General features: G+C 46.8%; 1 long non-coding RNA gene across 1 annotated transcript in view; it reads left to right on the plus strand.

The window, feature by feature from the left end:
• The first annotated feature begins 7,408 nt into the window (after positions 1-7,408).
• Positions 7,409-27,452, plus strand: part of LOC112441191 (uncharacterized) — a 39,219-nt gene continuing 19,175 nt past the window's right edge. The window contains exons 1-2 of the long non-coding RNA XR_003029144.4: positions 7,409-8,368; positions 17,584-17,648. This is a non-coding gene — a long non-coding RNA (uncharacterized LOC112441191). The remainder of the gene's footprint in view (positions 8,369-17,583; positions 17,649-27,452) is intronic.

Here is a 27,452-nt window from a genome sequence, read left to right on the forward strand (position 1 = left end):
TGCAATTCTGTCTGAATTGGAAGGCCTGAGAAGCAGAGGAGATGATGTTCAAAGACAGGAGAAGAGGGATAACCGAACTCGAGAGAGAGAAAAGTTGGCCTTCCTCAGCCTTTTTGTTCTTTTTGGTCCCACAATGGATGGATTGAATGCCACCTGCCCACACTGGTGAGGGCGTATCCTCTTTACCCAGTCTGCTGCTTCAATTGCTAATTTTTTTTCAGAAACACCCTCACAGACACACCCGGAAATAATGTGTCACCAGCTATCTGGGTTTACCTTGGCCCAGTCATGGTGACACATCACATGAACCACCACAGCCTCTGCGCTAGATCACTTTGAGTGCATACAACTCATGGCAGGATCAAAATGCAGTTTCATATTTCTTGTGTCTCATTGTCCCTTTAAAATTATTCAGTGGGTGCAATATTGCCTGCCCACCCTAGAAGGAAACATGAGGTACATCCTGTCAACACTTTAAGTCCCTAATCTCAGTTCAGAAATGGCAATGTCCAGTGCAAGATACTAATAAACATTTGGAACTAGATTTAATATTCAGTCTTCTCGATTGGCTTTAGGCAAGAGCCACAGTGCAGTCTTCTGAGGAATGCCTGGAAGCCCCTTCTCACCAGACTCGGGGTAAGAAGGTAACCCCACATGGGAGAGGGGTGAGATCGCAGCTCATCCACGGCTCTCTCCACAGAAATCCTGAACCCTTCCCCACAACTCTCTGTCGACTTCCTGTATTAATGACCTGCCCAAATGTTCCAGGGTGGTGCAGTTTGTTCTGAAACATTCACTGTTTGAGGTCCCCACACTGGGACTGGTCTCATGCTCACAGTGGTCCCAATTTTTATTTTGTAGGCTCTTCTGCCGAAACTTTTATTTTGGTATCTTTTTATACATTTAATAGGCCCAGCATTTCAATTCTTTTAAAATTTTAGTTACACTCCCCCTCCCTGTCAAGTCCTCGTTGATTTCTTCCCTCTCTGCCCTCCTGACAAATGGCCAGGGTGTGGTTACCCCATAGCCCCTCTCTGAGGCTTACCTTGTTCCCTAAAACTTTGGAGAACTGGCCTCAAAGGATTCTGGAGTTTGTGGAGTTCTCTGTGCTGAACTCCAGACTCAGCAGGGGGTGTCACAGGTGGACACTCAGTTTAGAGAGGACGTCACCAGAGCCTCAGCACAGAGGTTGGCTGGATATCCGGTGTCTGGTCCAGGTCGGAAATGGGGAAGGCTGCACTTGGGAGGTCAGAAGGGGTGACATTGGAGAAGGCTCTTCTCCAGGCACCTGGTTCCCTGGGCTTCCCCAAATGGCCTGGAGTTTTTGGGCTAATTTTCTGTCCCCACCTTGTGCCTGGGGAAGAACCTCAGTAGGGACTGTGAGGGGAGAAGAGGGCAGGTGGGTAGGAAGGAGAAGTTGGGCATGGAGCTCTTTTTCCAGACTGCCCACAGAAGCAGATGAATGGGCCCCTGGCTGGTTCCCATTGCCCCCGGCTCAGGATGTCTGGTCGTGAAAGTTGGCTGCAGCCTGAGCTCTGAGCTGGCCTGGGGAGGAGCCCTGCCCATCCTTCCCTATCTGGGTTGATGCCTGTGTGCTGGCTCAAACAGAGCTCACACCTAGTTCTCATGCTGGGGCTCAGGCCAAGTGGCCTCACTTCCCCTGCAGCCTCTTCATGGCTCCAGCTGATGATTTATGGCTGCCCATTGACTATTAAAATGGCTCAGCTCTCAGGAACATCTGCTCTGTGGTAGAGCAAGCTGTGTTGTTTGCAGGGACATATGGTCAGGCTCTTCTGGGGACAGATTAGGCTCATGAAGGGACAGATTCCTGGACTTTTGCTGCCTGGGGGAAAGCCAGGCTCCCTACTAACTCAGCAGAGGGCAGACAGACCTTCTCCTTCCCTTCAGCCATTGCCCTACTGTGTGCAGGTTCCTGGGGCTCTTTCTGCTTGGCCCTCTCACCCCCAGCACCTGCCATCCTATTCCAGTTCTCATGGAGGGAGGGAGGGAGTCCAGATCTGTGGTTCTTAAACCTGGAGAGCTTGGGAAAACACAGATTGCTGGGACCTATCCTAAGAATTTCTGATTTAGTAGGTCTAGGGTCTAGAGGCCAATATTTTGCATTTCTTTTTTTGAGATGGACTGTTGCTCTGTTGCCAGGCTGGAGTGCCGTGGCGCGATCTTGGCTCACTGCAACCTCCGCCTCCCAGGTTCAAGCGATTCTCCTCCCTCAGTCTCCCAAGTAGCTGGGACTACAGGCGTGCACCACCACGCCCAGCTAATTTCTGTATTTTTAATAGAGACGGGGTTTCACCATGTTGGCCAGGATGGCCTCCATCTCTTGACCTCATGATCCACCCGCCTCGGCCTCCCAAAGTGCTGGGATTATGGGCATGAGCCACCGCACATGGCCCAATATTTTGCATTTCTAACAAATGTGATGTTGATGCCATTAATAGGTCTGGGAGCCACACTTTGAAAACCACTGATCTTGACCAAACCTGGAACTGGGAACCTCTCTTGTAAGGTAAGAGAGCCACCAGGGCTGAAGTGGAGGACTGATTGGCTCCGGGCTAGGAAGATGAAAGATAGATATGGGTGAGAAAGCTCTGAGATGCTGAGTTCTAAGCAGAGATTCAAAGACTCAGATTGCCAAATACCAAGTTGTTCTGGAGTATAGATCTCTTAGGATTCAGAGTGGGCTGGAGGCAAATTGCACAGATTGATTTAAGTGAGAGTCAGCTCCAGATCAGTCTCAGAACCCAAATAACAGAATCTGGGCAGAGAGCCCACACAGCTTGGTTTGTGGGCAGATGGTTGTATGCTCTTGCAATCTGGGTTCTGTGAGTGATATGACCTGCCCAGTGAGCCCACAGGAAGAGTCCACATTGCAGATGTTGGGTCATCTGATAGAAGGACTGTCTACTAGACAGGCCAAGGGACTCCAATATTGGCTCCCCAACTCTGCTCCAGAGGGGCTTCCTGCCTTTGGGCACCTTCTTCCCATCTCCACCTATCACCCCCACTCCTCAGAATGAATGGAGGTGCTGCTTCCTCATCATCACCTGCAATGAAGGACCAGGTTCAAAGCACCTGTTCTGAATCCAATCTGCAGGTTCCTGAACAGGGGCCCAATGGCTTGACAAGGTGGCTGAGTCAGCTACCTGTGGGTCCCATTTCCATCACGAGCTCTTAGGAGGCAGATGTGGCCTCTGTCCCTGTTTAGCATAGTGCTGGGTGCAGTTCACGCTGAGGCTGAAAAAAGTGATGCAGTGATTTGAAGCACAGTGCTTGGGCTAGGGGGAGGAGGTGACATCTGAGCCAACACGGCTACTCATTTTTCAGCAGAGCTGAAGGAGCAGGGCAGGTTGGGCTTGGGCCGTGGACCAGCATAGAGATGGACATCTTGAAAAGTGACACCCTGCACTGAAATCCATCCTTGAACGCTTCCTGGCCAGGCAGCCTGGGAAGGCCATGTGAGGACACCCTCTTCCTGCAGAAGCTCCCTCTGTCCTCCTTCTTTGCTCCTCCCTTGTTGGTTAGGCTTTGGTAATTCTCCCTTCTCCAGCTGCCACCCCTTGGATGTGAAGTTTGTGGCCAATGTAGAGATTCATGAAGGTGAGAGTGGGGAGAAGGGGAGCAGTCAAAGTTCGTTCTGTGTCTGCTTTTTGGTGTAGCTGGGTATTGCAGAGCAAGAGAAACAACAGAGGAGAAAATGAAGGCTGGACAAAAGCTATCAACTTGGCCAAGATAGCTATTAGTAGGCAGAACTGGGATTTGATTCCAGAAACTCATGGCTCTGGAGCCTGGATTCCATTTGTTCCACCTCATCTGAGCTGTCTTTTGAGGCTGTCTTTAGAGTCACCATTCCACACTGGGGTAGCAAGAGGGCTATTGTGCTTTTGCATACGAGTTATACCTGTGAGGATGTTAAGTCTACAAATGTAGAAATAGCTTGTAGCCAAGCTGTCGATAGAATAATTGCCACAGTATATTTTTGATTTTCGAGGTCAGTAGACAGTGTCTTTAATTCTCTCCTACTTACTTTCACTGGGTTCAAAGACTTACAATAGAGAGGACAGAGGAAACTCTAGGGATTCCTATATATATGTATTTGTGTGTGTGTGTGTGTGTGTGTATATATATATATATATATAAAATCTGGAAGTAGAACCTCTCTACTTTAAACTAAAATGAATGATTTTTCCTTAAAAGGCAAAGTCCTCATGACTTGCCCTTCAAAGGCTTTGCCCTGAGCCCTATAACCAGGAGGATCAAATGCCCTAGTTTGCCCCAGTTTCAATTTACATCTGTCATCACAGCATAATTACTAACAATGCCTCCTTGCACTCTCAGAGTTTGCCAGTTTGGATGACAAATTTCCCACAGCGACTGGCCTTTCAGCTCAACATTGAGCATGCACTTGTGGGTAGGTGAAGAGGGTAAGTGAGCTGAGCACAGATGAAGCAGGGCTGGGATTCCCTCAACTCCCCCACCTCCTAGCACCCACCTCTGTCACACCAGGGGCCACCAGGCGCAAAATCAAGACCTGGAGCCAGAATGGGGAGAAAAGCAGAAGAGCTTCCCTTGTTCAGCTGCCTCTCTGCTTTCCAGGAATTTCAGGAAAATACCTGCCCTGTGTTTCTGCCCTTCCAATCCGCCCATCCTCAGCACCTGGGTTTGATGTTTGCTCTGTGGAGGGAAGTGCTGGCTGAGGCCCCCAAGGCACAGTGCATGCTGGCGACCTCAGCTTTTCCTAAGGCTATCAGGCTGAGTGCCATCCAGGGTCTGAGGCTGCACTTCCTTTCCTTGGCTATTTTCAGAGCATGTTGCTGTTGGGGAAGGGAAGGCCCAGAGGGGCTGGAGGTGGGGTGTGGTGTCTCCAGGGACCCCTGGAGCTGCAGGGAATGAGGCTTCTCCAGCAGGAGGGGCCTCAAGTGCCCCAGGCCCCCAGAGCACAGATATTTTGGCAGGTCCTTCTGAGGAGGCAAAGCATGGCCCCTGGCTTCTCAGGAGGTGAATGAGCTAATGTTTTGAGACTCCTATTCCTCCACTGGCAGCTCAGGCATATAGGCCGAACACAGAGTACAATGTTCTGCGGTGGTTGCAGCCTATACTTGCATCTGAGCGCTGCCCTTTACCTGCTGTGTGATTTCAGACCACCTGCTTACATTCTCTGAGCCAGAGGGGGGCTCTTCTTCATAAAATGGGGAGAATAATAATCACCCTGCAGTTTGATGTCTGCATTAAATTAAAGAAAGTCCTCTATGATGCCTCGCACAGGGAAGGTGCTCAGTTACCACCTCCTCCTCGTGGCTCAAAGTCATTTGCTTCATTCATTTAACATTTTGCAGATCTGTGTGGAGCCAGGTATAGCTCCACCTACACTTTCTTGAGGAATCTACTTTCATAAAGTCCGTGCTTAATTAATATTCAAGACTTTTAACGTCTATTTCCTTCAGGTCACTAGTTCAAGCCATGAATGAATGAATGAAAAAAGAAACCACTTGCTTTGTTAAATATGTTACATGCTGTGGGGGAACAATCAAGGTGAATCTGCCTTCAGGAAGTTTTCGGGTCTCACAGGAGAAAACATTCTTCCAGCAATTATAGAAACTAGAAAGGTTGGGCCCAACCAAAGAAGCACTGTGATTAGAGAAGAGAAAGCTGAGGCTTTGTTAGGAAGGATGGGATGGGGCCTTGGGCAAGTGACTTCACCTCTCTGAACCTCACCTTCCTCCTCTCCACTATTGGGATAACACTACCTACCTCCCAGAAGGAATATAAATATCCGCTCTGTCGCCCAGGCTGGAGTGCAGTGGCACGATCTTGGTTCACTCCAACCTCCGCTTCCTGAGTTCAAGCGATTCTCCTGCCTCAGCCTCCCGAGTAGCTGGGATTACGGGCACCCGCCACCACGCCTGGCTAATTTTTGTATTTTTAGTAGAGACAGGGTTTTGCCATGTTGGCCAGGCTGGTCTCAAACTCCCGACCTCAGGTGATCTGCCTGCCTTGGCCTCCCAAATTGCTGGGATTACAGGAGTTAGCCAGGGTTCCTGGCCAAGACATTGTTTACTTACGTCAATTAACAAGCTGCCTGACACTAAGCAATCATGCTATGGCACTTTTCCATATGCGGGGGTATTCTCAGCCATACCCCAGATGTAGCACCACCACTGTTCTCCTCAGCAGCCTCTAAGCCCTTCTGGCACACTTCCCCTTCTAGTCTTCTCTAGGTTACTTTTGGTCACTTGACATGCTTTCCATCTACCCCTTTCCCTGCCCAAGTGCTTTAAGACCCCATTGGAGTCCCATCTTCCCATGAAGACTCCCCAAGTTCATCTCCTCTGAGCTTCTTCCTTGGCTTGGCATGCAGCCGTGGTCCTAAAACCGCCTTTGCAAAATTATGACAGTGAGAAAAATCTAACATGGCTGCCTCCATCTTACTTCTAATCTCCAAGCTGTCCTTGGTCATTACCGGGCATGGGCCAACCTAACTTTCAGAGGAATTTAGTTTATAGTTTAACCTTAAAGCAAGGATGATAATAGTGCTTCTCAAAACTAAACTGCCTTCATAAAACTAATGAAAGGCCACAAGATTAGGGTTATGAGAGGGGCCTGAATTCTGCTAAGGTGTAGCTGTGGTTAAACGATAACCAGCCGTTGTTCCAGAGGTCACAAGATTTATAACATGCCCAATCACTCCTGTACATAACATCACTATTGTAGAACCTAAGATTGGCCTTTTGAGATGTCTTTTCAGACTTTTGCATTTCTGATGATTGGCTAATTCTACCTAGACTTGTGACTCATGACACAACGAGACCCATGGCCTCCACCCAGAGGTGGACTCAGTGCATAAGGACCAATTTCCACACCTCTATAATTGCATCCCCCAACCAGTCAGCACTCCCTAGCCCCCTGCCCACCAAGCTATCCCTTGCCCAACTCCTAACCTTGGAACTTCCAGGGAGATTGATTTCAGTAATAATTCTGTCTCCCACGTGGTATGGCTGGCCTTGCGTCAGTTGAACTCTTTCTTTATTGCAATGCCATGGTTTTGGTGAATTGGTTTTGTCTGTGTGATAGGCAGGAAGATCCCACTGGGCTATGTCTTCTCTCTCCATTGGATGGTTGGATTCTTGTAGATAGAATAGTTGGTTCCTTATAGACAGGAAATCTTTCTTTTTGTTCTCCTCTTAGTGCCCAGGGCTGGGTCATGCATGTAGTGATATCTATGGATAACTTAAAGAACGTCAGAAACAGCCTCCTCCTAGAACCAAGTTTTTGTGGGAAGACAAACTAGAGAACAGCTGAGTGATTTTCCACAAATTCTTCTATTTCCCAGCAATAGCTTCAAGATCACATCTCTCCTATCCTCTACCCCATGTTTCCCAACACAGAGTTCTGGGTTTGCAGAAACCCAAAGGATTAGGGGACCCCAGGGTCCAAGGAGGCAGCAGAAAGCTGTGTTTCGGCATTCTGGAGCTTGATGCTGGGAGTATAAACATCCTTGCCAGACAAAATATTGGCCCCAGAGCAAAGGCTGGTGGCCACCTTGGCCTTCTTTGCCATTCAGGCCTGGTATCTGCAAGTAGCCCTTTCCTAGCCAAGAACAACAAGCCATGGCTTAGAAGGAACGACATATGTGAGTATGTGTAAGAGTGCAGAGAAGGCTGAAGGGGAGGGGAAGAGGTGGGGCCAAAGCTTCATACAGGTTGAACCTCCAAGTTTGGGTAGAAGTGGAGTTATAGGAACTGCATGAACATGTTTTTAGCTACGGCATTCTTCCTTCAAACTAAAGTTTACTTAGTTTGTACGTAAAACAAACCAAGGTGGAGCCGCTCAGGGTGAACCTGGGGCTGAGAGCACACCATGGAATCTCCACCAAGCACACGGCCAGAATTGCTGGCATCACAGACCTCATTCTTCTTGCCAAAAAAGGAGGGATATTAGTGGGGTTTTTTTTTCTGGTTTTTTTTTTTTTGTTTTTTGTTTTTTTTTCTTCCTAAAGTTCCTAGAATAGATAGTACTTGACATTTAGTGTGCACTTGGATTTCCCCATCTTTCCAGGGGGTTATGCAACCTGAAGGTCACATTCCTGCTTTAGGCTCCGGTCTCTCCCTTCTGCTATAGCACAACGCATCTGAATGTGATGGTGAGTGGATGGAAGGTTCTGCAGGCTCAGAAAAAGACTGTTAAGTGGGCCATGTACTTAACAGCATTGTTTTTGTCTGGGGTGGAGGCGGCAGGATATCCCGAGAGGGACTGTTGTGTGTATCATGGTGTGTGAGGTGTAGCGATCTGGGTGTCTGTGTGAGGCCTGGTCTCTCCCTTCTGCTATAGCACAACGCATCTGAATGTGATGGTGAGTGGATGGAAGGTTCTGCAGGCTCAGAAAAAGACTGTTAAGTGGGCCATGTACTTAACAGCATTGTTTTTGTCTGGGGTGGAGGCGGCAGGATATCCCGAGAGGGACTGTTGTGTGTATCATGGTGTGTGAGGTGTAGCGATCTGGGTGTCTGTGTGAGGCCTAGGTGGAGGCCTGTGCACGTCTTCTGTGTGTGGTCTTTCCAGCCTCACACTCACGGAAAGCTCTGGTTTGGATGTCACTCTCAGCATTAGAGGCCTTTGGGCTGCTTCCAGCGGAGCTGGTTGGTGTTGAAGGATTATGGGTGATGGCTGTGGGAATGGCACCGCCTGCCTGGCCTTGGAGGTGGCTGGTTTCCTCTGTATCCCTGGGGGTGGGCAGTGGTGTCACAAGCTGTGTGGGAAAGGAGGGCTACTCGGGGTGGAGCACAGGACAGCTTGGGTGTTGCCTGGGAGGCGTCAGGGAGGAAGGCAGACGTGGGAGTCTTGGGGAATAAGGAGAAAAGGGTTTGAAAACCAGGATAAGGCATTTATCCAGCACTTGGCTGTCTTTATCTCTTAAAATTAAAGCCAGGCCTCTCCTGGAACGTTCCACTTGGGATTCTGCTGGGAAATTAAAAAGACTGGGGAGGGGTGAGTGGTGAGTTGGACTTTTCTGCCTCAGTTGATTGTATATGTGCTGGGTAGGGTGACCCAGAATTTTGGTATTTATTCATTCATCAGTTAGTTTTTGAGTGTCTGCTGTATCCTAAACACTGACTTAAGAGATATGTAAAATAGAAGTCATGATCCCTGCTCTAAAAGAGCTCACTGTCTAGTGGAGAATGCAGACAAATAGACAGATGACCATATGATATGATAGCATCTTCATTTATTCATGCTGAAAAAATCAATAGTTTATATACTATTGATATAATATCCTTGGAGCTATATATATGTGTATATATGTGTGTGTGTGTATATGTGTATATATACATATATATGGTATATATATAAATGGTGTGTGTGTGTGTATATATATATATATATATATATATATATATATAATTCTCACATGGCTATAAAGGACTACCTGAGACTGGGTAATTTATAAAGAAAAGAGGTTTAATTGGCTCATGGTTCTGTGGGCTGTATGAGAAGCATGGCTGGGGAGGCCTCAGGAAACTTACAATCATGGCAGGAGGTGAAGAGGGAGCAGGCATGTCTTATATGGCCAGAAGGAGGAAGAGTGTGAAGTGGGAAGTGGTACCCACTTTTAAACAACCAGATCTTGTGAGAACTCACTATCAGGAGAACAGTAAAGGGGAAGTCTGCCCCCATGACCTAATTACCTCCCACGAGGCCCCTCCTCCAACACTGGGGATTACAATTCAGCATGAGATTTGGGTGGGGACATAAATCCAAACCCTAACAAGGACAATGGCAAAGCACTTGGAGAGACATATGTAAGATGTACATTATATATACAGTACTTGGGTATATGTCATATAGAATACATATGTAATCTTCAAGTGCTTTGCCATTGTCCTTGACATCTACCAATTCAGATAATCTCTGCAACAACCTCTGCTAATAAGTGGCATAGCTGGACTTGAACCCAGGCACTCTTACTCCAGGGTTCATTTCTTTTATTAATTAATTAATTTTTATTTTTAAGAATTAACAGATATGGGGTCTCACTACATTGCCCAAGCTGGTCTCAAACCTCTGGGCTCAAGGGATCCACTTGTCTTGGCCTCCCAAAGTGCTAGGATTACAGGCTTGAGCCACTGCACCCAGCCTCTATTTCTTAATTACTCCCCCATACAGTCTCTCAACAGAGGTGGGTACAGGGTGCAAGACGAGATTACATATATGAATGGAGTCAGCTCTCTGTGTCCATGGGGTTCCCCATTCATGGATTCAACCATTGGCAGATCTAAAATACAGTATTCTTGGCATGCAGAGCTCATGGATGCAGAGGGCAGATTGTTTCCATACAAAGGTTCACAGGGCTGAGTTCTTGAGCACCTGTGGATTTTGGTATCTGGGGGGTCCTGCGGATTTTGGTATCCTGGTCCAGACCTCTGCAGATACTAAGGTATGACTGTATTTAACTCCGCTTCAGCGAGTCAGGCGAGGCTTCACAGAAAATGCATTATCTTGTAAAGACTAGTGTTCCCAAATTGTGTCTGCATCGTGTTGGGGCTGGGGAGTGGGAGGGCAGTGGGAGGTAGTCTAAGTAAGAGAGCAGAACTGCCCAGGGAGTAGAAGTGAGGGAGAGCAAAGCACCTCATTTCAGGTCGGCCCAGGGCTGGCCCAGGGAGCAGAGTGGCTCCCGGAGGATCCAGCCCAGGCCCTCCTGCCCTACGTCAGAGAAGGCTGAGTCACGGCTCCTATCAGCTGACTGTCGGCCAGGCTCCAGGCCCTCCTGATGACAGCAGGGCTGAATCCAGCCAGTGAGGGGACAGAGGGAGAGCAGGAGGGAGGGAAAGGTATAGGAGGTAGGGGTGGGGGGTTTCAGCCAGTCTCTTTCCCAGCAGTGATGCCGTCTCAGCCACCAGCTCTCTGCCAGCGGGGTCAGCACAGGCATGGTGAGGGGGAGAGGAAGGAGCTGTCTGTGACACTGCTCAACCTCTGGCACGTGGAGTCTGATTGCCTGGGTCAGCTGCTATCTGTATCTTGTTAAGCATCCTTTCTCCTGTGTGTCCTGCCCTCTGGCCCATCTGTCCAGCTGATGGTGGGGTTTGCAAGCAGAGGGATGCCTGTCTCCCAGCTCTGGCTGTGTTCCTCTAGCCAAACAGATGCTTGGAACAAATAAACAGGCCAGCAAGTCTTGGAGAGGTTGTCAGGCTTAGTTGAGACATGCTGTCCCTTTTGAAAGCCGTTGATGTACTTAAAAGGATCAGCATCTGGGGCCAGATCATCTCTGACTCTACATTAAAGCCAGAGTTCTCATCTTCTTCATAATGATGGTATGTACTAGTGTTTAATGCTGCGTTCTTTTCAAAGTCCCAAGATCACCAGCCAACAAATAGTTAACTGGGGCCCTGCAGTCAGGGTCTTGGACTCCAAGTCCTGAGTGCTTTTCCTGGTCAATGCAGATTCACAACTTCGGGGGTTAGTCTCGAGAGCATTAGAAGTCCCTCAGAAATTGTGAGCTGTGAGGGGACTGACTGTTATTTCATTGGGGTTACATGTCCCTTGCTTCTTTTAGGAGAACAAGCTCGGGATGCTATTGGACACACTTCTGAGGGTTTGGATCAGAGGGGCAGGGGAATATGGAGGACTGATCCCCAGAGTCAGACCTCAACCATGCTGGGGTGTAGAAATGAGCCAGGCTCAGGAATCCAGCAGACACATGCTTTTGAGCGCTGCCTCCATTTGGCAGGTCCTAAACTTCTCTGAGCTTTGGTTTTCCTCCAGGTAAAGCGGGTATAGCATACATGATAGTGCTTGGCATTTTGTGAGGATGCACTGGGTGAGCATTCGGCAACTGTAACCTCCCTTCCTATTTCTCCCTGGCTTGTTCCTCAAGTCCCTTCTTGCAGAAAGACCACAGCCAATCTCGGCCCTTTTCTTCTCCCTTGCCTTGGCTGCCTCTTGTTCATGTTGGTTGGCACTCTTAACCAGCCCCCTCATAGTCACCCGTGAGATTGAGCACGTGGCTGCTGCACAGCCCCCCACAAACACGCTGGTAGGGGCTGAGAGGCTTGAATGAGACAACTCCGATTCTGTGCTCAGCAGCTCGGTGGCCGGCCTGTTGGGTGCCTGTTAACTGTGATTATTGTTATGCAGGACTCACGAGGGAAAACTTCAGTGACTCACAAAGTCTTGGGGTTGGAAGGGACCTTTGCCATCATTCTTCCCTGTTTCCTCTTTTGGCAGATGTGGTCTCAGAGGCAGAGTCACTTCACATCTGGGAATAAATCCCAGTCCTACCTGATTCATTCATTTATTTCACCCACACTTATTGAACACTTGCTGTGTGCACTTGCTGCTCCGAGTGTTGGTATATGACACAGTGCCGGCTGCTAAGGAGCCCATGGTCTACTTAAGGGGACAGACACGTATGGGATGCAGTGCCCCGGGGTAAGTGCAACAATGCTAGTATGGGGGGGGCATTTGGAGAACGTAGAGAAAGAGCCTCCCATACACCCTTGAAAGGCCAGCAAGTGCTTCCTGGAGTTGATGGTACCTGAGCTAAATATTAAAGAAGTAGAAGCTGGTCAGATTATGTGAAGGTTGCTGGGTGTGAGCCCACAGTGGGTAGGTTTGCTATTTCTGGTGAGAGAGACAAACACAAGTATATTCAGAGAACTAAATGGTTTCCTGGCTGCTGCACCTGGATTCTGGAGAAGTAGATCTTGAGTGTGAGTTTCTAAAAAATGAGATAAGTTAATGATCTGTAATCTCAGCTACTCAGGAGGCTGAGGCAGGAGAATCGCTTGAACCCGGGAGGCAGAGGTTGCAGGGAGCCAAGACCGCACCACTGCACTCCAGCCTGGGCAACACAGTGAGTGAGACTCAGTCTCAAAAAAAAAGTTAATTGGTAGAGTGAACTTTTCCTCCTGAATGGGGCCTTGAAGGCATCATAGGGCATGGCAAATGGGTTGGGGTTGCCAGGCCTTGATCAGATGACTGGTGGAAACTGGCCGTGGGCTTTGAGCTGTACTTCTTGTCAGACTCTTCCCTGTGGATTACAGAAGAGCGCTTATATCTCCCAATTCACATTTGCTAAAAACAACAATGACAACAACAACAAACCAAAAAACAAAACAAAACAAAACAAAAAACAAACAATCAAACAAACAAAACGCTGGAATAAAAGGCTAAGGAAGCAGGGCACCAGATAACCAGGTTGTCTTTGAGTGTGCAGAGTGTGTGGCTGAGTGTGAGCATGTCATCTCCCAGAGGGCAGAATGCCTGAGGACAGTCCTACGTGGCCTGTGCAGTTAATACAACCGTCACAATTTTCTCAGTTACCTGCTCACTGCCCAGAGAGGACACAGTAAGTGTCACCTGGACTTCTTGGCACTTTAGGGGTTAGACGGTCACCTCGCAACAAGCCGAGGGTTCTTTTCTGAATCATTCCCTGTTATAATTCAGCATTAGGGTTCTTGGTTGTGAATTAAAAAAAAAAAAAAACAAGCAGAAGGCAAATTGATTGGAAGGGTATTTGGTAGCTCTTTGCTATCTGTGGGTAGTTGAGCACACCAGTCTGAGCACAAACAAAGGTCGGCAAGGCCCAGCGACATCCTACCCTGGGTGCTCTGGGCTTAGGGTGTTGCCTCTGGGTTCTCACCGTTGGATGCAACTGTCCCTGGAAACTTCTATCACACGAATGGCCTCCTGATAACCTCTAACTGATCCTGGACTTTGCGGCATGGACAGGGAATTAAAACCTGAGTGGAAGCCTCTGACTGGCTGTGCTCAGGTCACATGGCCTTGCTGAGGAAGGAGAGAAGGGAACCACGTGCCCTCTTTGGCTCCCTTAATAAAGGAACCTGTCTCCCGCCTAATTTGAAATTTCCTCCCGGAATAGGAGAGTGTTTGAATGCTGAATGGCCCCAAATGCCAAGTAACTACCATGTTTTTTGACCTTCCAGACCCGACTTGCAGACACATTTTGCTCCCCAGCGCTGCCCACCTTTGGTTTCACAGCAGTTCTGAGGCCTGAGAAACTGAGGAGTTTTTCTGGCCGCTTTTGGGAGAAGCCATCTTTTAAATTCTTGATCAGTTTCTTCAGCCCCTTCCCTGGAAACAGACACCATTTCTCTTTGAGGGAAAAGAGAAGTCATTGCCTATCTGTGAAGGGGATTCCACTTCCTCTGAGAGAGCTTCCTGTCAATAGCCTCTTCTTGTCTTATATTGTGTACATCAGAGGCAATGAATTGAGCAGGAGGAAAGGGGCCACTTAGTCTCTGACTGTTTCAGTTTTTTCCTGCTTTGACAAATGGCAGAAATCATACTGTCTCACTGATTAGCGCTCAAGTTAAAACACTCAGGGCCACTTAGACTATTCTTTTCTTTTTCTTTTTAAACAGGTTTATAATTGACATACAAAAACTGCACCTATTTAATGTATCCAATTTGATGAGTTTGAACATATGCATGCCCCTTTGACACCATTACCACAACCAAGGTAAAAGACACAGCTATCATCTCAAAAGTTCGCTTGTGTCCCCCCATTCCTTTTTTTAAGGGAAAGAACACTTAACAGGAGACATACCCTCTTAATAAAATTTTAAGTGCATAATACAGTATTGTTGACTGTGCAATGCTGTCCAGCAGATCTCTAGAACTAATTCACTTGTATAACTGTAACTTTATACCCATTGGGCAACGAATCCCCATTTCCCTTCCCTTTGGCCCCTGGCAACCACCTTTTTATTCTTTGCTTCTATGAGCCTATTTTAGATACCTCATCTAAGTGGAATCATGCAGTATTTGTCCTTCTGTGCCTGGCTTATTTCACTTAGCATAATGTCTTCCAGGTTCATCCATGTTGTCGAAAATGGCAGGGTTTCCTTCTTTTCTCAGGCTGAAAAATTCTATTGTATGTGTGTACCACATTTTCTTTATCCATTCATCTCTTGATGGACATTTGGGTTGTTTCCATAACTTGACTCTTCTTAACCTTGTTGCAGTGAACACAGGAGTGCAGATATCTTTTCAAGATCCTGTTTTCAATTCTTTTGGGTATATACTCGGTAGTAGGGTTGCAAATTAAAAATGGAACTCTCACAGACCATTATTTTCTTGATCCTTTGGTGCATTTACTTTAGGTTGCCTAGGAACTCCTCCGTCTATGGATTTACCTTGTAGAGTCAGAGGGGATGATTGGGGAACCTGCATGGCGATGTGGGTTTTGAGCCTCTTTGGAATTCAAACAATACTGATTTACCAGAACAAGAAAATTTGGCTTTGGCCCCAATACAGGCTGAGAAAGTTCATCTTTTTAAAAGGGGCCAGTTCTTGATTAGTTAGGGTACTGGAATGGTTCAGGGAGGGATAACTCAGGCCATTTGCTTTGCTTCCTTCCCTTTCTTTCTGTCTGATCTTTGGCCAGTTCATGGCTTTCTAATCCTGCCACTGGGGGATGAAGGAAGATTAAACTTGTCCCGTTGCCTTTGCATGTTATGAGCTCTCCAGAAAAAGTTTGCATGGGAATGGCTGAAGATGTGGTAAGTTAAAGCAAAATCAATACACAGTTTACTATCCATGTCTTTCTGCTACCCTGCAAATTTTCTTCCTCTCCATGTAATCTCTTTATTGCAGCCTAGGAACTTTGTCAAGGGCTCCATGACCAGGGTCTTTAGGAAACTCCAAAGACCTGAGATTTCACCAGCAGAAATGACAGCTGTTCCAAAAACAGAAAGGAGGTAATTTCTTGTGTTTCAAATTTCTCCAAAGGTGAGAGTTAAGACTCACTCTCAAGATCTTTATGTCTCATAGGTAATGAGAGGAAGGGGTAGCATTTTAACAGATCACATTCCCAAGGCCAATCCAACGGGAGGGCTGGAATTTGGGGAGGCTGCAGGGAGCAGGACTTTGGTGCCGCAATCACTGGTTACCCTGTAATAGTATCACAGGAGACTTTCCTGGTTACTGAGGACCAGAACTGTAGCTGATTTTCAGCCCAATACTGGGTGGGTTCTGTGGAGTCCAGCATTCAAAGCCCTACCATCGAGTGTGACTTCAGTGTCACAGGCAGATGGTGTCACCAAGGCATAATGACTCCTGACCTATGGCTCTGCTCTTCCTCCTTTCTCTTCCTCTCTCCCCTTCCCTGGGGGCCTGTGGTCCAGAGCCGCATTCCTTTGTTATCACACTTCCTTCCACAGACTGCACACGCCTGTTCAGGACACCAAGCTGTGTGAAAGCACTCCAGGCTGGTGGGAATACCGCTCCCAGAAAGAATCTGACTTGTTTCAGAAGCTTATCTTCTGGCACTTGCTCTTCCAAAGAAAAAGGCTGCAGCAGGAGGATAAAAGAGGCAATCCAGGAGTGTGTGAGATGGAGCCAGTTACATGCATCTCAGCCCAGGGAGGGAGTGAGGAGGGAATGAATGTGGCCTAAGTCCCTCACCTGCAATGTGTAAGAGATAAATGAACCTGCTCACCCTCCCTCTCACCCAGCCACATTCAGGGTCATTTGCTGTAGCCCAGGTGGCTGCGGCTCGGGTGGGGTTGCCAGGTGGAATAATGGTCATGCACAGCTGCCCCTCCACAGGGGCTGAGCCTAGGGTGGCTTCACTGGAAGAGGGTGTGGGACAAGCTGGGTATCCTGGCTGACATCTCTGCTAGCTGTCGGAAAGTTGAGTGAGGGATGGGGTAGCTGTATCTGTGTGTGTATATGTGAGAGAGTGTGTGTTTGCTGGGTCCTCGTATGTGTTTGTTTCAGATGGATGTGTGTGGGTTTGAGGCCAGGGGAATGGTGAGTCGGGGCAGCCCTGGGGGCAGGGAGGGGTGGGTGTGAGCAGGGGGAGTGAAGTGGCTGCAGCAGGAACAGGGGAGGCATGCGGAACATGGGTGGCGTGAGAGCTGATGGTACGACTGAATGGATTTTGAAAGGTCTTTGTCTGCCTCAATTAAAAGGATAGATCCTTTTTTTTCTTTAAGGCTGAATAAATACTTTTTTCCCTTTTCTTCTTTGGTTCTTTTCATATAACAATTTGTCAAACTCCGTCAAAAACAAACACAAACAGAAAAACCCAAAAGTCTTCCTGAATGGGTTCAAGGTGCAGGAGGCACAGCTGAGCTGTGGGGAGCAGCGGTGCAGGAGCGGGGTGCTCGGTGGACTCTGGACCTGCTCTTGGGGCTGCTGGTCCCCTTCTTGCCCGTGCGGCCAGGGCAGCCCTTTGGAAAAGCTGTGCTGTAGCTTCATCTTTTGTTTTGGCTTTTATTGGCATATTCTTTTGTTCTCTTTAACTGCATCCAATCAAATTGGCACATCTGAGGTTCGGGAAGATGGTTTGGAGCCATTCCATTACTCTGCCTATCGAATTCTGGGATTTCTGCTTCCTGCCCTGTCCTGTCTTCTGTCCCCAGCTCACCCGGCCCCTACTGATGTCATGCTTTATCAGCTTTCCACTGTGCATGTAACTCTGCCTGGCATTTGGTATTGGGGTGGGTGTGGTGCTTTGAGAGAGGCACAGCAGAACCACTGAGAGAAAGGACGGTGTTTTTCCGTTTAGACCCTCATTCATCCCCTCCTTTCTCTATTTTGCAGGTGCAGAACATTGAGTTATGGGGGTCCAAGGTAAACTTGGCTACCTTGGTAAACATGGCTACAAGGTAAACATGGCTGCTTTAACGAACCAGGAATCAGTGTGGCTTTCTGATTCCTCATTTGGTTCTTGGAACACTTATTTCCTTTTCTTACCCAATTTTAGCTACTCAGGGACAGTAGAATCATAAAATTTTACAGTTGGAGGGATGCTTAAAGAACATTAGCATACAGGGGTCTTCAAACAGCGATGTGGAGGAACCCCTCAGAAGTCACCCACTCCCCCTCTCAGAGCAGCGCCATGCTTACTGATTTTGTAGCTTGAGCTTTGGCAAGTTGGGAACCCATCTGGTGTATTTCACGCACCTTTCATATTTAAAAGATGAGTAAAATAAACCCGTCAATTAAGAGAAAAAATACCAGACACAAACATTTTTAATCAAGAGCCCTACTTACTTATTCACTACTGAAAAAAATACCCAAACTGAAGCCCTAATATTTTAAGATTTAGGTGACATTTATCAAAACAAGAATTGAAAATGCTTTACATAATCCTGGGGGAAAATAATCTGAATTTTTTTATATAAAATGCTCTTTTGGGGGGGCAGAATAAGAGAAGGTTGTTATTCCTACAAATGAACAAAGCACAGGACAAGCTTCATTTTTATATTCTTAAGAACATAGACTGGGCGCAGTGGCTCATGCCTGTAATTCCAGCACTTTGGGAGGCTGAGGGCGGATTGCTTGAGCCTAGGAGCTCGAGATCAGCCTGGGAAACATGATGAAACTCTGTCTCTACCAAACAAACAAACAAACAACAATAAAAAATTAGCCTGACGTGGTGCGTGCCTGTAGTCCCAGCTACTAGGGAGCCTGAGGTAGGAGGATCACTTGAACCGGGGAGATGGAGGTTGCAGTGGGCCTAGACATGCCACTGCACTCCAGCCTGGGTGACAGAGCCAGACCCTGTCTCAAAAACAAAAACAAAAAGCCAACCAAAACCAAACCATAAATGGTGGTGACATAGTCACAGAAGATAAGGTTTAAATGTTGAATACCAATGTTAAGGCTGATGATTAAACAACTTCATTAGGGACAAGTGATTTTCTTCAGGTGTTGAAAGTAAGTCTGGGATGACAAACTGGTGAAAGAAGGGCTTGGTGATCACCTGGTGTTGTTTCCCACCATGTCTTCTTCTCTGCTAGAAATACTTGGCTGTTGTGATTCTCACCTGAAAGATCTCACTTGGCCTCCAAGAAAGGGGATGGGTAGCCACCTTTAAAACAAAACAAAACAAACAGAGAATCCTCTTTGAAGCTCATCTATGCAACTGTGGAGTAAAATCTAATTTCAACATATTCTAATATTTCTCAGCAATAGCTTGAAACAATTGAGAAATCTTTAAATTTTAGACCCCAGAGACTATCAGCATTCTGCTCACCCATTCCATCTATCTATCTATTTTACCTTTCATGAATTCTTAGTCCATCTGTGCTGCTATAACAGAATGCCTCAGATTGGACAATTATAACAAATAGAAATGTATTGGTTCACAGTTCTGGAAGCTGGGAAGTCCAATTCCAAGGTGCCAGCATCTGGTGAGGGCCTTCTTACTGGGTCGAAATGTGGCAGAAGGCGTCGTATGGCAGAAGGGCAAGGGGAGGGTGAGAGAGGGCAAGAGAGAGGGCTGAACTGATCCTTTATAAGGAACCCACCCTCATTAATGGCATTAGTCCATTCACAGACAGAGCCCTCATGGTCTAATCACCTCTTAGGGGTCCCACCTCTCAACACTGTTACAATGGCAATTTGTAAGTTTCAATAAAAGTTTTGGAGGGGACAGACATTCGAGCCATAGCAAATTCCTTCACTTGTTCAAAAATTATTGGAATCTAGGAAACTTTCAACATGGAATCTGGAGGAACCATACAGATTATCTGGTTCAGTGGTTGCAAACTATTCTCTGGGGTGGGAGTAAAGAGAGAGAGAGAGAGAAAGAGAGAGTTAAGGGGAAGCAGGTGGTGCCAAGTAAATGTCTTTGGGCTCCCCCACCCTGCCTCAACCAGAGAGGCCACCCTGTGGTTGGCTGCTCACAGTACACTGGCCTGGTAGAGCTTTGTAAACTACAGGCAGTGATGCAAGCAGACCTTACTCTGATTAAGTCATGTTTTTCAAGCTTTTATTTAGCAATGGAATTATTTTTTTTTTCTCCACAAGGTCATCTGGTTATATCTACATTATTTATACTATATATTACATGTGATAAAATATATGTGATAAATAAAATACAGAAAATACGTAAAACCAATATGGACCTGATGAAAGAAAGGGTGAAGGGTCAGATTCCTGTCAACTTTGCTTTCCTTGGTCTTCTCAGCTCCTTTATATAACTTTAGGTTTCAGGGGACACAGCATGGAAACCACTACTCTAGACGACAGGTATATACAGAAAATGTTGTGTGTAAGTGGGGTCTTTGCAGATGAATGAACATCTTATTTGCCCAAGGGGACCCTCTGTGTATTTGGCTGCAAACTAAACAGACTCATGAAGGAATACTTTAGAGAGACTGTGAAGCTGCATTTGTAATCAGGGAGTATAGCTGGAGCCCCTGAGAAGCAGAGGGGTAGATGGGCCAGCTTGTTTAGGATCAGCAGGTTACTGGGTACAGCCTGTGGTGAAACTCATTGTGAAAGTGAGTGAGTGTGTCGTTGGAAACACAAAGAAGCCAAGCTGAATGCCGCCCGAGGCACTAAGCTAGCGGTAGCTCCAGCAAATCCCCAGGATGATGTTGGTGTATACATGGCATGGAAAGACTTCAGGTCACCACCGGTGCCCTCAAAAGTCCATTTTCTGACACTAAGTCCAATGATTTGCTCTTTTTGCCCCTGCCTCCAGCTCTGTCTCCTTCCATTGGCCCCACTCTGCACCTGTCCCACAGGCAGGCAGTGGCATCCTCAGCTCCCGGACTGCTGGGGCCACCAGGTCAGCTGGCCCCTCACCCTTGCTTGGACATTTGGTTTGTATGCTGAAATCAGGATTCCTGAGTGACCTGAGGTCAGGCCCAGGGAGGAGAGTCACAAGGAAGAGGTGGAATTCCATAGGTGGAGGTTGAAGAAAGTGTTTGGTTCCAGCTGGGGACTAGAGAGCAATGAGATTTTTAATTTTTTAATCCAACTATAAGATTTTCTGAATTAAAACTACCTGATATGCTTTGAATATTTGTCCCCTCCAAATCACATGTTGAACTGTGACCCCTAGTGTTAAAGGTGGGTTCTGGTGGAAGGTTTTGGATCATAGGGTGGACCCCTTGCCAATGGCTTAGCGTCATCCCCTTAGTTGAGTGCGTTCTCAATTAGTTCACACCAGATCCGATTGTTTAAGAGTCTGGGACCTCCTCCCCTTCTCTCTTGCTTCCTCTCAAGCCATGTGACATGCCTGCCCCCACTTTGCCTCCCATCACAATTGGAAGCTTCCTGAGGCCTTCACCAGAGGCAGATACTGGCACCATGCTTCCTATACAGCCTGCAGAACGGTGAGCCAATTAAACCTCTTTTCTTACCCAACCTCAAATATACGTTTATAGTAGTGCAAATGGACTCCTACACCACTGACGGAGATTTTGTGGCTCATCTGATTGCTCTTTTTTACTCTAGGGAAATCTTTGAACACCTCAGTTTGTCAGTGGCCACATCTGTACAACGGGCTACTGGAAATGTGCTCACCTTCAGAAGATGCTATTTCAAACCCACGCATTTGCCCTGAGCCGTCTGCTTTCTAGATGGCCCATCTTGTAGCAACTCATAGATGACTTTTTCAGATACTTGGTTGGGGGCGGGGTCAAGACCGTGTTTTGAGAATAGGCTTTTTCCCTGTGGGAAACTGAAAGGCTTGTGGTGTAATGATCCCTGGCCTGGGGCCTCCTTTGCACAGTTAATTAATTCCAACGACAAATATTTACTGTGCATCGAGCATAGCAGGCAGTGCCCTGACTGATTAAGATGATCTGATATGGTAATGCAGGGTGGGTTTGAGAAATTAATGATTTTAAAATGTAGTTAGCAACCTAAGGTTCTGGAAGGACAATGCCAGACTTTCTTCTGGTGTTCAAACCGTCCCAGACTGTGAAGGAACTGGTCCGTGATGTCTGCCTGGGCTGCTTTGCCTCTGCTCCATAGCTCAGGGAAGGGGCAGCTCTTGGCTCTCTGCCAGTGTTTGTAATCCGCACAGCAGGCTCCCATGTCTTCTGGGTGGGCCTGCATCTTTTGTTACATATTTGTCCCCGAATCCAGACCACTTCTGAGCTCTCTGGGGAGAATGTGCCCAAGAGCTGTTCAGTGGGGTGGGCAGGCTGGTGGAAGTCCTCAAGCCTAATTTGTTCCGCTTCCCTTCAGCCCTTCAGTCCTAATTCATTTGTTTGTATTTGGGGGAAAAAATCTCTCATTATTGTCTATCCTTTATTTCCTGGAATTCAACATGAAAGTTGTCATTGTTTTAGTTTGTGGCCTCCAAAGAAATAAACCATTTGAGCAACAACTGCAACAATAGCAACAAGTCTTCATGGCATGGGCGTCAGACCGGTTGACTTTGGAATCTAGGTGTCCATTTTGTTAGAATTGAATGTGCACTGGGTTTGGGGTGGGTATGAGGGAGGCTGTATTTATTTTTGAACTTCTTTCGCCCATAATGAAAACCAGCTGCCTCTCCAACAAGTGCATTACTCTTCCCATAGAAAGCCTCATGGACAGACTGAAGCTACAGGGGTGGCAAGTCACATAGATGGATGTTTCTAATTTGATCTAGTGAGCTTCACCCTCTATCTCTCGGTCCTCCAGTCCTTGCTCGTGGGTTGATGGACACATTCTCTCCTTCCGTACTTGTGGAACCTAGGGGCACTTTTAGTTAGTGGAGGAGAAATGTGTCGCTTCTCCCCACTGATTCACCAGGGTGGACATGGAGGGGACCTCCCCACCCTGGGAAAGGTGGCCCCATTCAGCTTGAGTCTGGAGTGAGACCAAACTTTCCTGCCTGCTGCATACAACTTCAACTCCAAGTCCAAGCTGGGCCCGTTATTTTGGCTGCTGGGAGAACATTCCTTCCCATGTGCTGATGCATCAGGGTATCTCCAGCTTCCTTTTCTCTGGAGGGGTGGCACTGAGTTAAAATCCTTCCCTAGGTGTATGGGCAGACGAGTAGGAGGGGTGAGGTGCAGGAAACGCAGCCGAGTGGAGAGCAGGCCGGCAGACAGTGCTGTGCTGGCCACCTCTGTGGGTTTGGCCACAGGAGAATGCACAAGAATGATTTACTAGGTGCTTCCTCACCTCTCATGGATGGTGCCTGGAGATGATGGAATGCACTTTTTTTCCCGTAACAGAATGCTTTTGGCAGAGACATTTCCCAGTTATTAAAAAACAGGGCAATGAGGTGAGCTATAAATGCAAACCTCCATATAGGAAAATCCAGAAGAAATGAGTAAGGACGAGGTGATGCAGTGGAGATTGTGGGGAGAAAGAAAAGATTAAAAATAGGTGAAGAGAAGAACAATGAAGCTGTGTTGAGATTGAATGGGAGAGAGTGAGTTCTGAAAAGGCAAGAAAAACATCAGCAATGGAGTCAAGGAAAGCTCAGGGGTGACTTTGCTCCTTGCCCGCAGTGTAGAAGCAGATAGAAGGTTGGGGAGGGGTTGACTAGGCAGGTTGAATTTGTAGGTCAGTGGAAGAAACAGCAAGAATGAGAAAAAGGACCTAAATGCTTAGGTCATTGGACACCCTTGAAGCTGTGGGTAATGTGCACTGCAGAAAGATTTGGGCGAATTTCTGCAGAACCAATTCTGAGAACACGATATGGTGTGTCTTGACTCTTTATGGGGGGACGTGCCCTGTAGGACCAGAGAAATGTGCACAGCTGAGCCTTTACAGCTATATCCAGTTTCCACGGAGTTCTCGTTCTTTCCTGGTTCCCATAACGCTTGTCTGTGTTCAAATATATTTACCTCTTGATACTCTATTCAGCATAGTGAATTGTTCCTATTATTCGCTGAGTTCTTTTTAGTGTATTTTCTCATTCTTTACAAGTCTGAGATTCTTAGGGACAAGGAGAGTGTCTTGTATTTCTTTTGTGTTATTCACAGTCTTGCAGAGTGGTGAGGAAAGGGTAGGTGTAGACAGCGTGAAATTAAATCGGACCTAAAGCTGCCTCCTACATATTTCAGGTTTGGCCTGAAGGTTTCTGCACACCCAGCCAACTGCCACCTAACAGGATGCGTAAACAGACTGTAACCTCCTAGTAACAAGTCACTGAGTCTCAGCCAGTCACAGGCGGTAACTGTTCAAACCCTGCTCAAATCAGGCAAACACTGAACTGTAACCAATCTGGCTGTTTCTGCACCCCACTTCCATTTTTCTGTCCATCACCTTCTGTTTCCTATCTGTAAATGTTATCTGACCCTATGGCAGCCCTGCGGTTGCTCTGAACCTGTTCTGGTTCTGGGGGCTGCCCGATTTGTGAACTGTTCTTTGCTCAGTTGAACTCTTAAATTTGACTTGTCTAAAGTTTTTCTTTTCACAATGGACAGTGCTGAAATGAGGACTCTGTAGGAGAAAACCAGCCAGCCAGGTTGCCCCTTCCCACCTCTCACTTCCTTCCCATATTTATTGAATGCTTACTGTGTGCAATGCCCTGTTCTAGGCCCTGGACACGAGCAGTCAACAGACAGATGAGCTCTGGCGAAGCTTCCGTGTCAGTGGGAGAGAAAGGCAGGACAGCAGAAGGAGCGCACGCACAAACGCTCCAAGCAGGGATCAGTGCTATCAGGGTGAGAAGGGGAGAGAGGGCTAAGGGGCTGCAGGAGAGGGTGTGTGACTGCAGTTTACACAGGGTACAGGGAATGTCCTTTTTCTTTCCAATGTCAGTGACACTTGCTTAGAGACCTGAATGAAACAGGAGGCTCTTTGGTGGAGAAGCCATGCTCACGGGAGCAGGGAGGTGCTGAGGAGAAAGGTGCCAGTGTGCTCAGAGGACAGAGAGGAGGCTGTGGGCTGGAGCGGAGTCAGGAGGGGTGGATGAGATCAGAGAGGGAACAGGGGCTGGACCACTGCAGTTCTTGTAGTCGCAGCAAGTGAGGATATAGGATCCTTTTCTGGGTGAGGTAGAAGCTTCGGGGTGGAGGAGGGACTGAGACCACTGGGGCTGAAAGAGTTGAGAGGCAGGAATGGGTGGTGGCTTGGGCCAGGTGGGCGTGACTGAAATGAAAGAAGTGGTTGGATTCTGGATCTTTTTGGAAGATGGAGCTGACAACATTCGCCCATCTGAGGAATGAAAGAAGGAGGGGAGTTGAGGATGACTCAGGGTTTTTGGCTTTGTCAGAATATGTGTTTAGCTTGAGCTTTGGGACTGGACAAGTTGTTGAGCAAAGGAAGCACTGGAATGAGCCTACACCTTGATTTCCTCAGTGACTTGCTGGAATGGTGTGTACATGCATGGTTGTTGCCAAACTCTGCCTCAGGTCAGAGGAGGATGCTGAGGTAACAGGCTCAGAGGAGTTATTCACTCCACAAATGTGTATAGAGTATCCGTTACAGCAGGATTCTAGATGATATTTTAGGTTGTTTTGCCTCCTTTATCCAGGCAGAGTCTGCTATTGTTTTGGGACCAGAACTCATTCTGAGTAAAAAAAAAAAAAAAGTCTAATCCAATTCCACTTCATTGTTGCTGCAGGATGGTCAGGGCAGTTTATTTTATTTTGAGTTCCAGGGTACATGTGCAGGATGTACAAGTTTGTTACACAGGCAAACGTGTGCCATGGTGGTTTGCTGCACCTATCAACCCATCACCTAAGTATTAAGTCCCGCATGGGCATGCATTAGCTACTTTTCCTGAGGCTCTCTCTCCCCTGTCCTCCTGCCATCTCCGCAACAGGCCCCAGAGTGTGTTGTTTCCCTCCCTGTGTCCATGTGTTCTCATTGTTCAGCTCCCACTTATGAGTGAGAATGTGTGGTGTTTAGTTTTCTGTTCCTGCTTTAGTTTGCTGAGGATAATGGCTTCCAGCTCCATCCATATCCCTGCAAAAGACATGATCTCATTCATTTTTATGGCTGCATGGTATTCCATGGTGTATATGTGCCACATTGTCTTCATCCAGTCTATCATTGATGGGCATTTGGGTTGATTCCATGTCTTTGCTATTGTGAATAATGCTGCAATGAATATATCTGTGCATGTATCTTTATAGTAGAATAAGTTATATTCCTTTGGGTATATACCCAGTAATGGGATTGCTGGGTCAGATGGTATTTCTGGTTCTAGGTTTTTGCGGAATCGCCACACTGTCTTCTACAATGGTTGAACTAATTTACATTCCCACCAACCATGTAAAAGCGTTCCTATCTCTCCTCAGCCTCGCCACCATCTGCTATTTCTTGACTTTTTAATAATTGCCTTTCTGACTGGTGTGGGATGGCATCTCACTGTGGTTTTGATTTGCACTTCTCTAATGATCAGTGATGTTGAGGTTTTTTCATATGTTTGTTGGTCACATAAATGTCTGTTTTTGAGGAGTCTCTATTCATGTCCTTTGTCCACTCTTTAATGAGGTTGTTTGGTTTTTTTCTTGTAAATTTGTTTAAGTTCCTTGTAGACTCTGGATGTTAGACCTTTGTCAGATGGACAGGTTGCAAGACAGGTTGCAAACATTTTCTCCCATTCTATAGGTTGTCTATTTGCTCTGACGATAGTTTTTTTTTTTTTTTTTTGAGATGAAGTCTCACTCTGTCACCCAGGCTGGAGTGCAGTGGCATGATCTCGGCTCACTGCAATCTCCACCTCCCGGGCTCAAGCAATTCTCCTGCCTCAGCTTCCCAAGTAGCTGGGATTACAGGCATGCACCATCACACTTGGCTAATTTTTATATTTTTAGTAGAGACAGGGTTTCACCATGTTGGCCAGGCTGGTCTCGAACTCCTGGCCTCAGGTGATTCACCCACCTCAGCCTCCCAAAGTGCTGGGATTACAGGCGTGAGCCACTGAACCCGGCCTGATGATAGTTTCTTTTGCTGTGCAGAAGCTTCTCTTTAGTTTAATTAGATCCCATTTGTCAATTTTGGCTTTTGTTGCCATTGCTTTTGACATTTTTGTCGTGAAATCTTTGCTGGTGCCTATGTCCTGAATGATAGTGCTGAGATTTTCTTCTAGGGGTTTTTATAGTTTTGTGTTTTACATTTAAGTCTTTAATCCATCTTGAGTTAATTTTTGTCAAAAATATAAGGAAGGGTCCAGTTTCAATATTCTGCATATGACTAGCCAGTTCTCCCAGCATCATTTATTAAACAGGGCATCCTTTCCCCATTGCTTGTTTTTGTCAGGTTTGTTGAAGGTCAGATGGTTGTAGATGTGCAGTCTTATTTCTGAGTTCTCTATTCCATTCCATTGGTCTATGTGTCTGTTTTTGTACAAGTACCATGCTGTTTTGGTTACTGTAGCCTTGTAGTATAGCTTGAAGCTGGGTAGCGTGATCCCTCCAGCTTTGCTCTTTTTGCTTAGGATTGTCCTAGCTATATGGGCTCTTTTTGGTTCCATATGAATTTTAAAACAGTTTTTTCTAATTCCGTGAAAAATATCAATGGTAGTTTGTTGGGAAGAGCATTGTATCTATAAATTACTTTGGGCAATATGGCCATTTTCATGATACTGATTCTTCCTATCCATGAGCATGGAATGTTTTTCCATTTGTTTCTGTCCTCTGTTATTTCCTCGAGCAGTGGTTTGTAGTTCTCCTTGAAGAGGTCCTTCACTCTCCTTGTTAGCTATGTCCCTAGGTATTTTATTCCCTTTGTGGCAATTGTGAATGAGAGTTCATTCATGATTTGGCTCTCTGCTT

The sequence above is a fragment of the Pan paniscus genome, chromosome 9 (assembly GCF_029289425.2).
Source record: "Pan paniscus chromosome 9, NHGRI_mPanPan1-v2.0_pri, whole genome shotgun sequence".
Taxonomy (NCBI): Eukaryota; Metazoa; Chordata; class Mammalia; order Primates; family Hominidae; genus Pan; species Pan paniscus.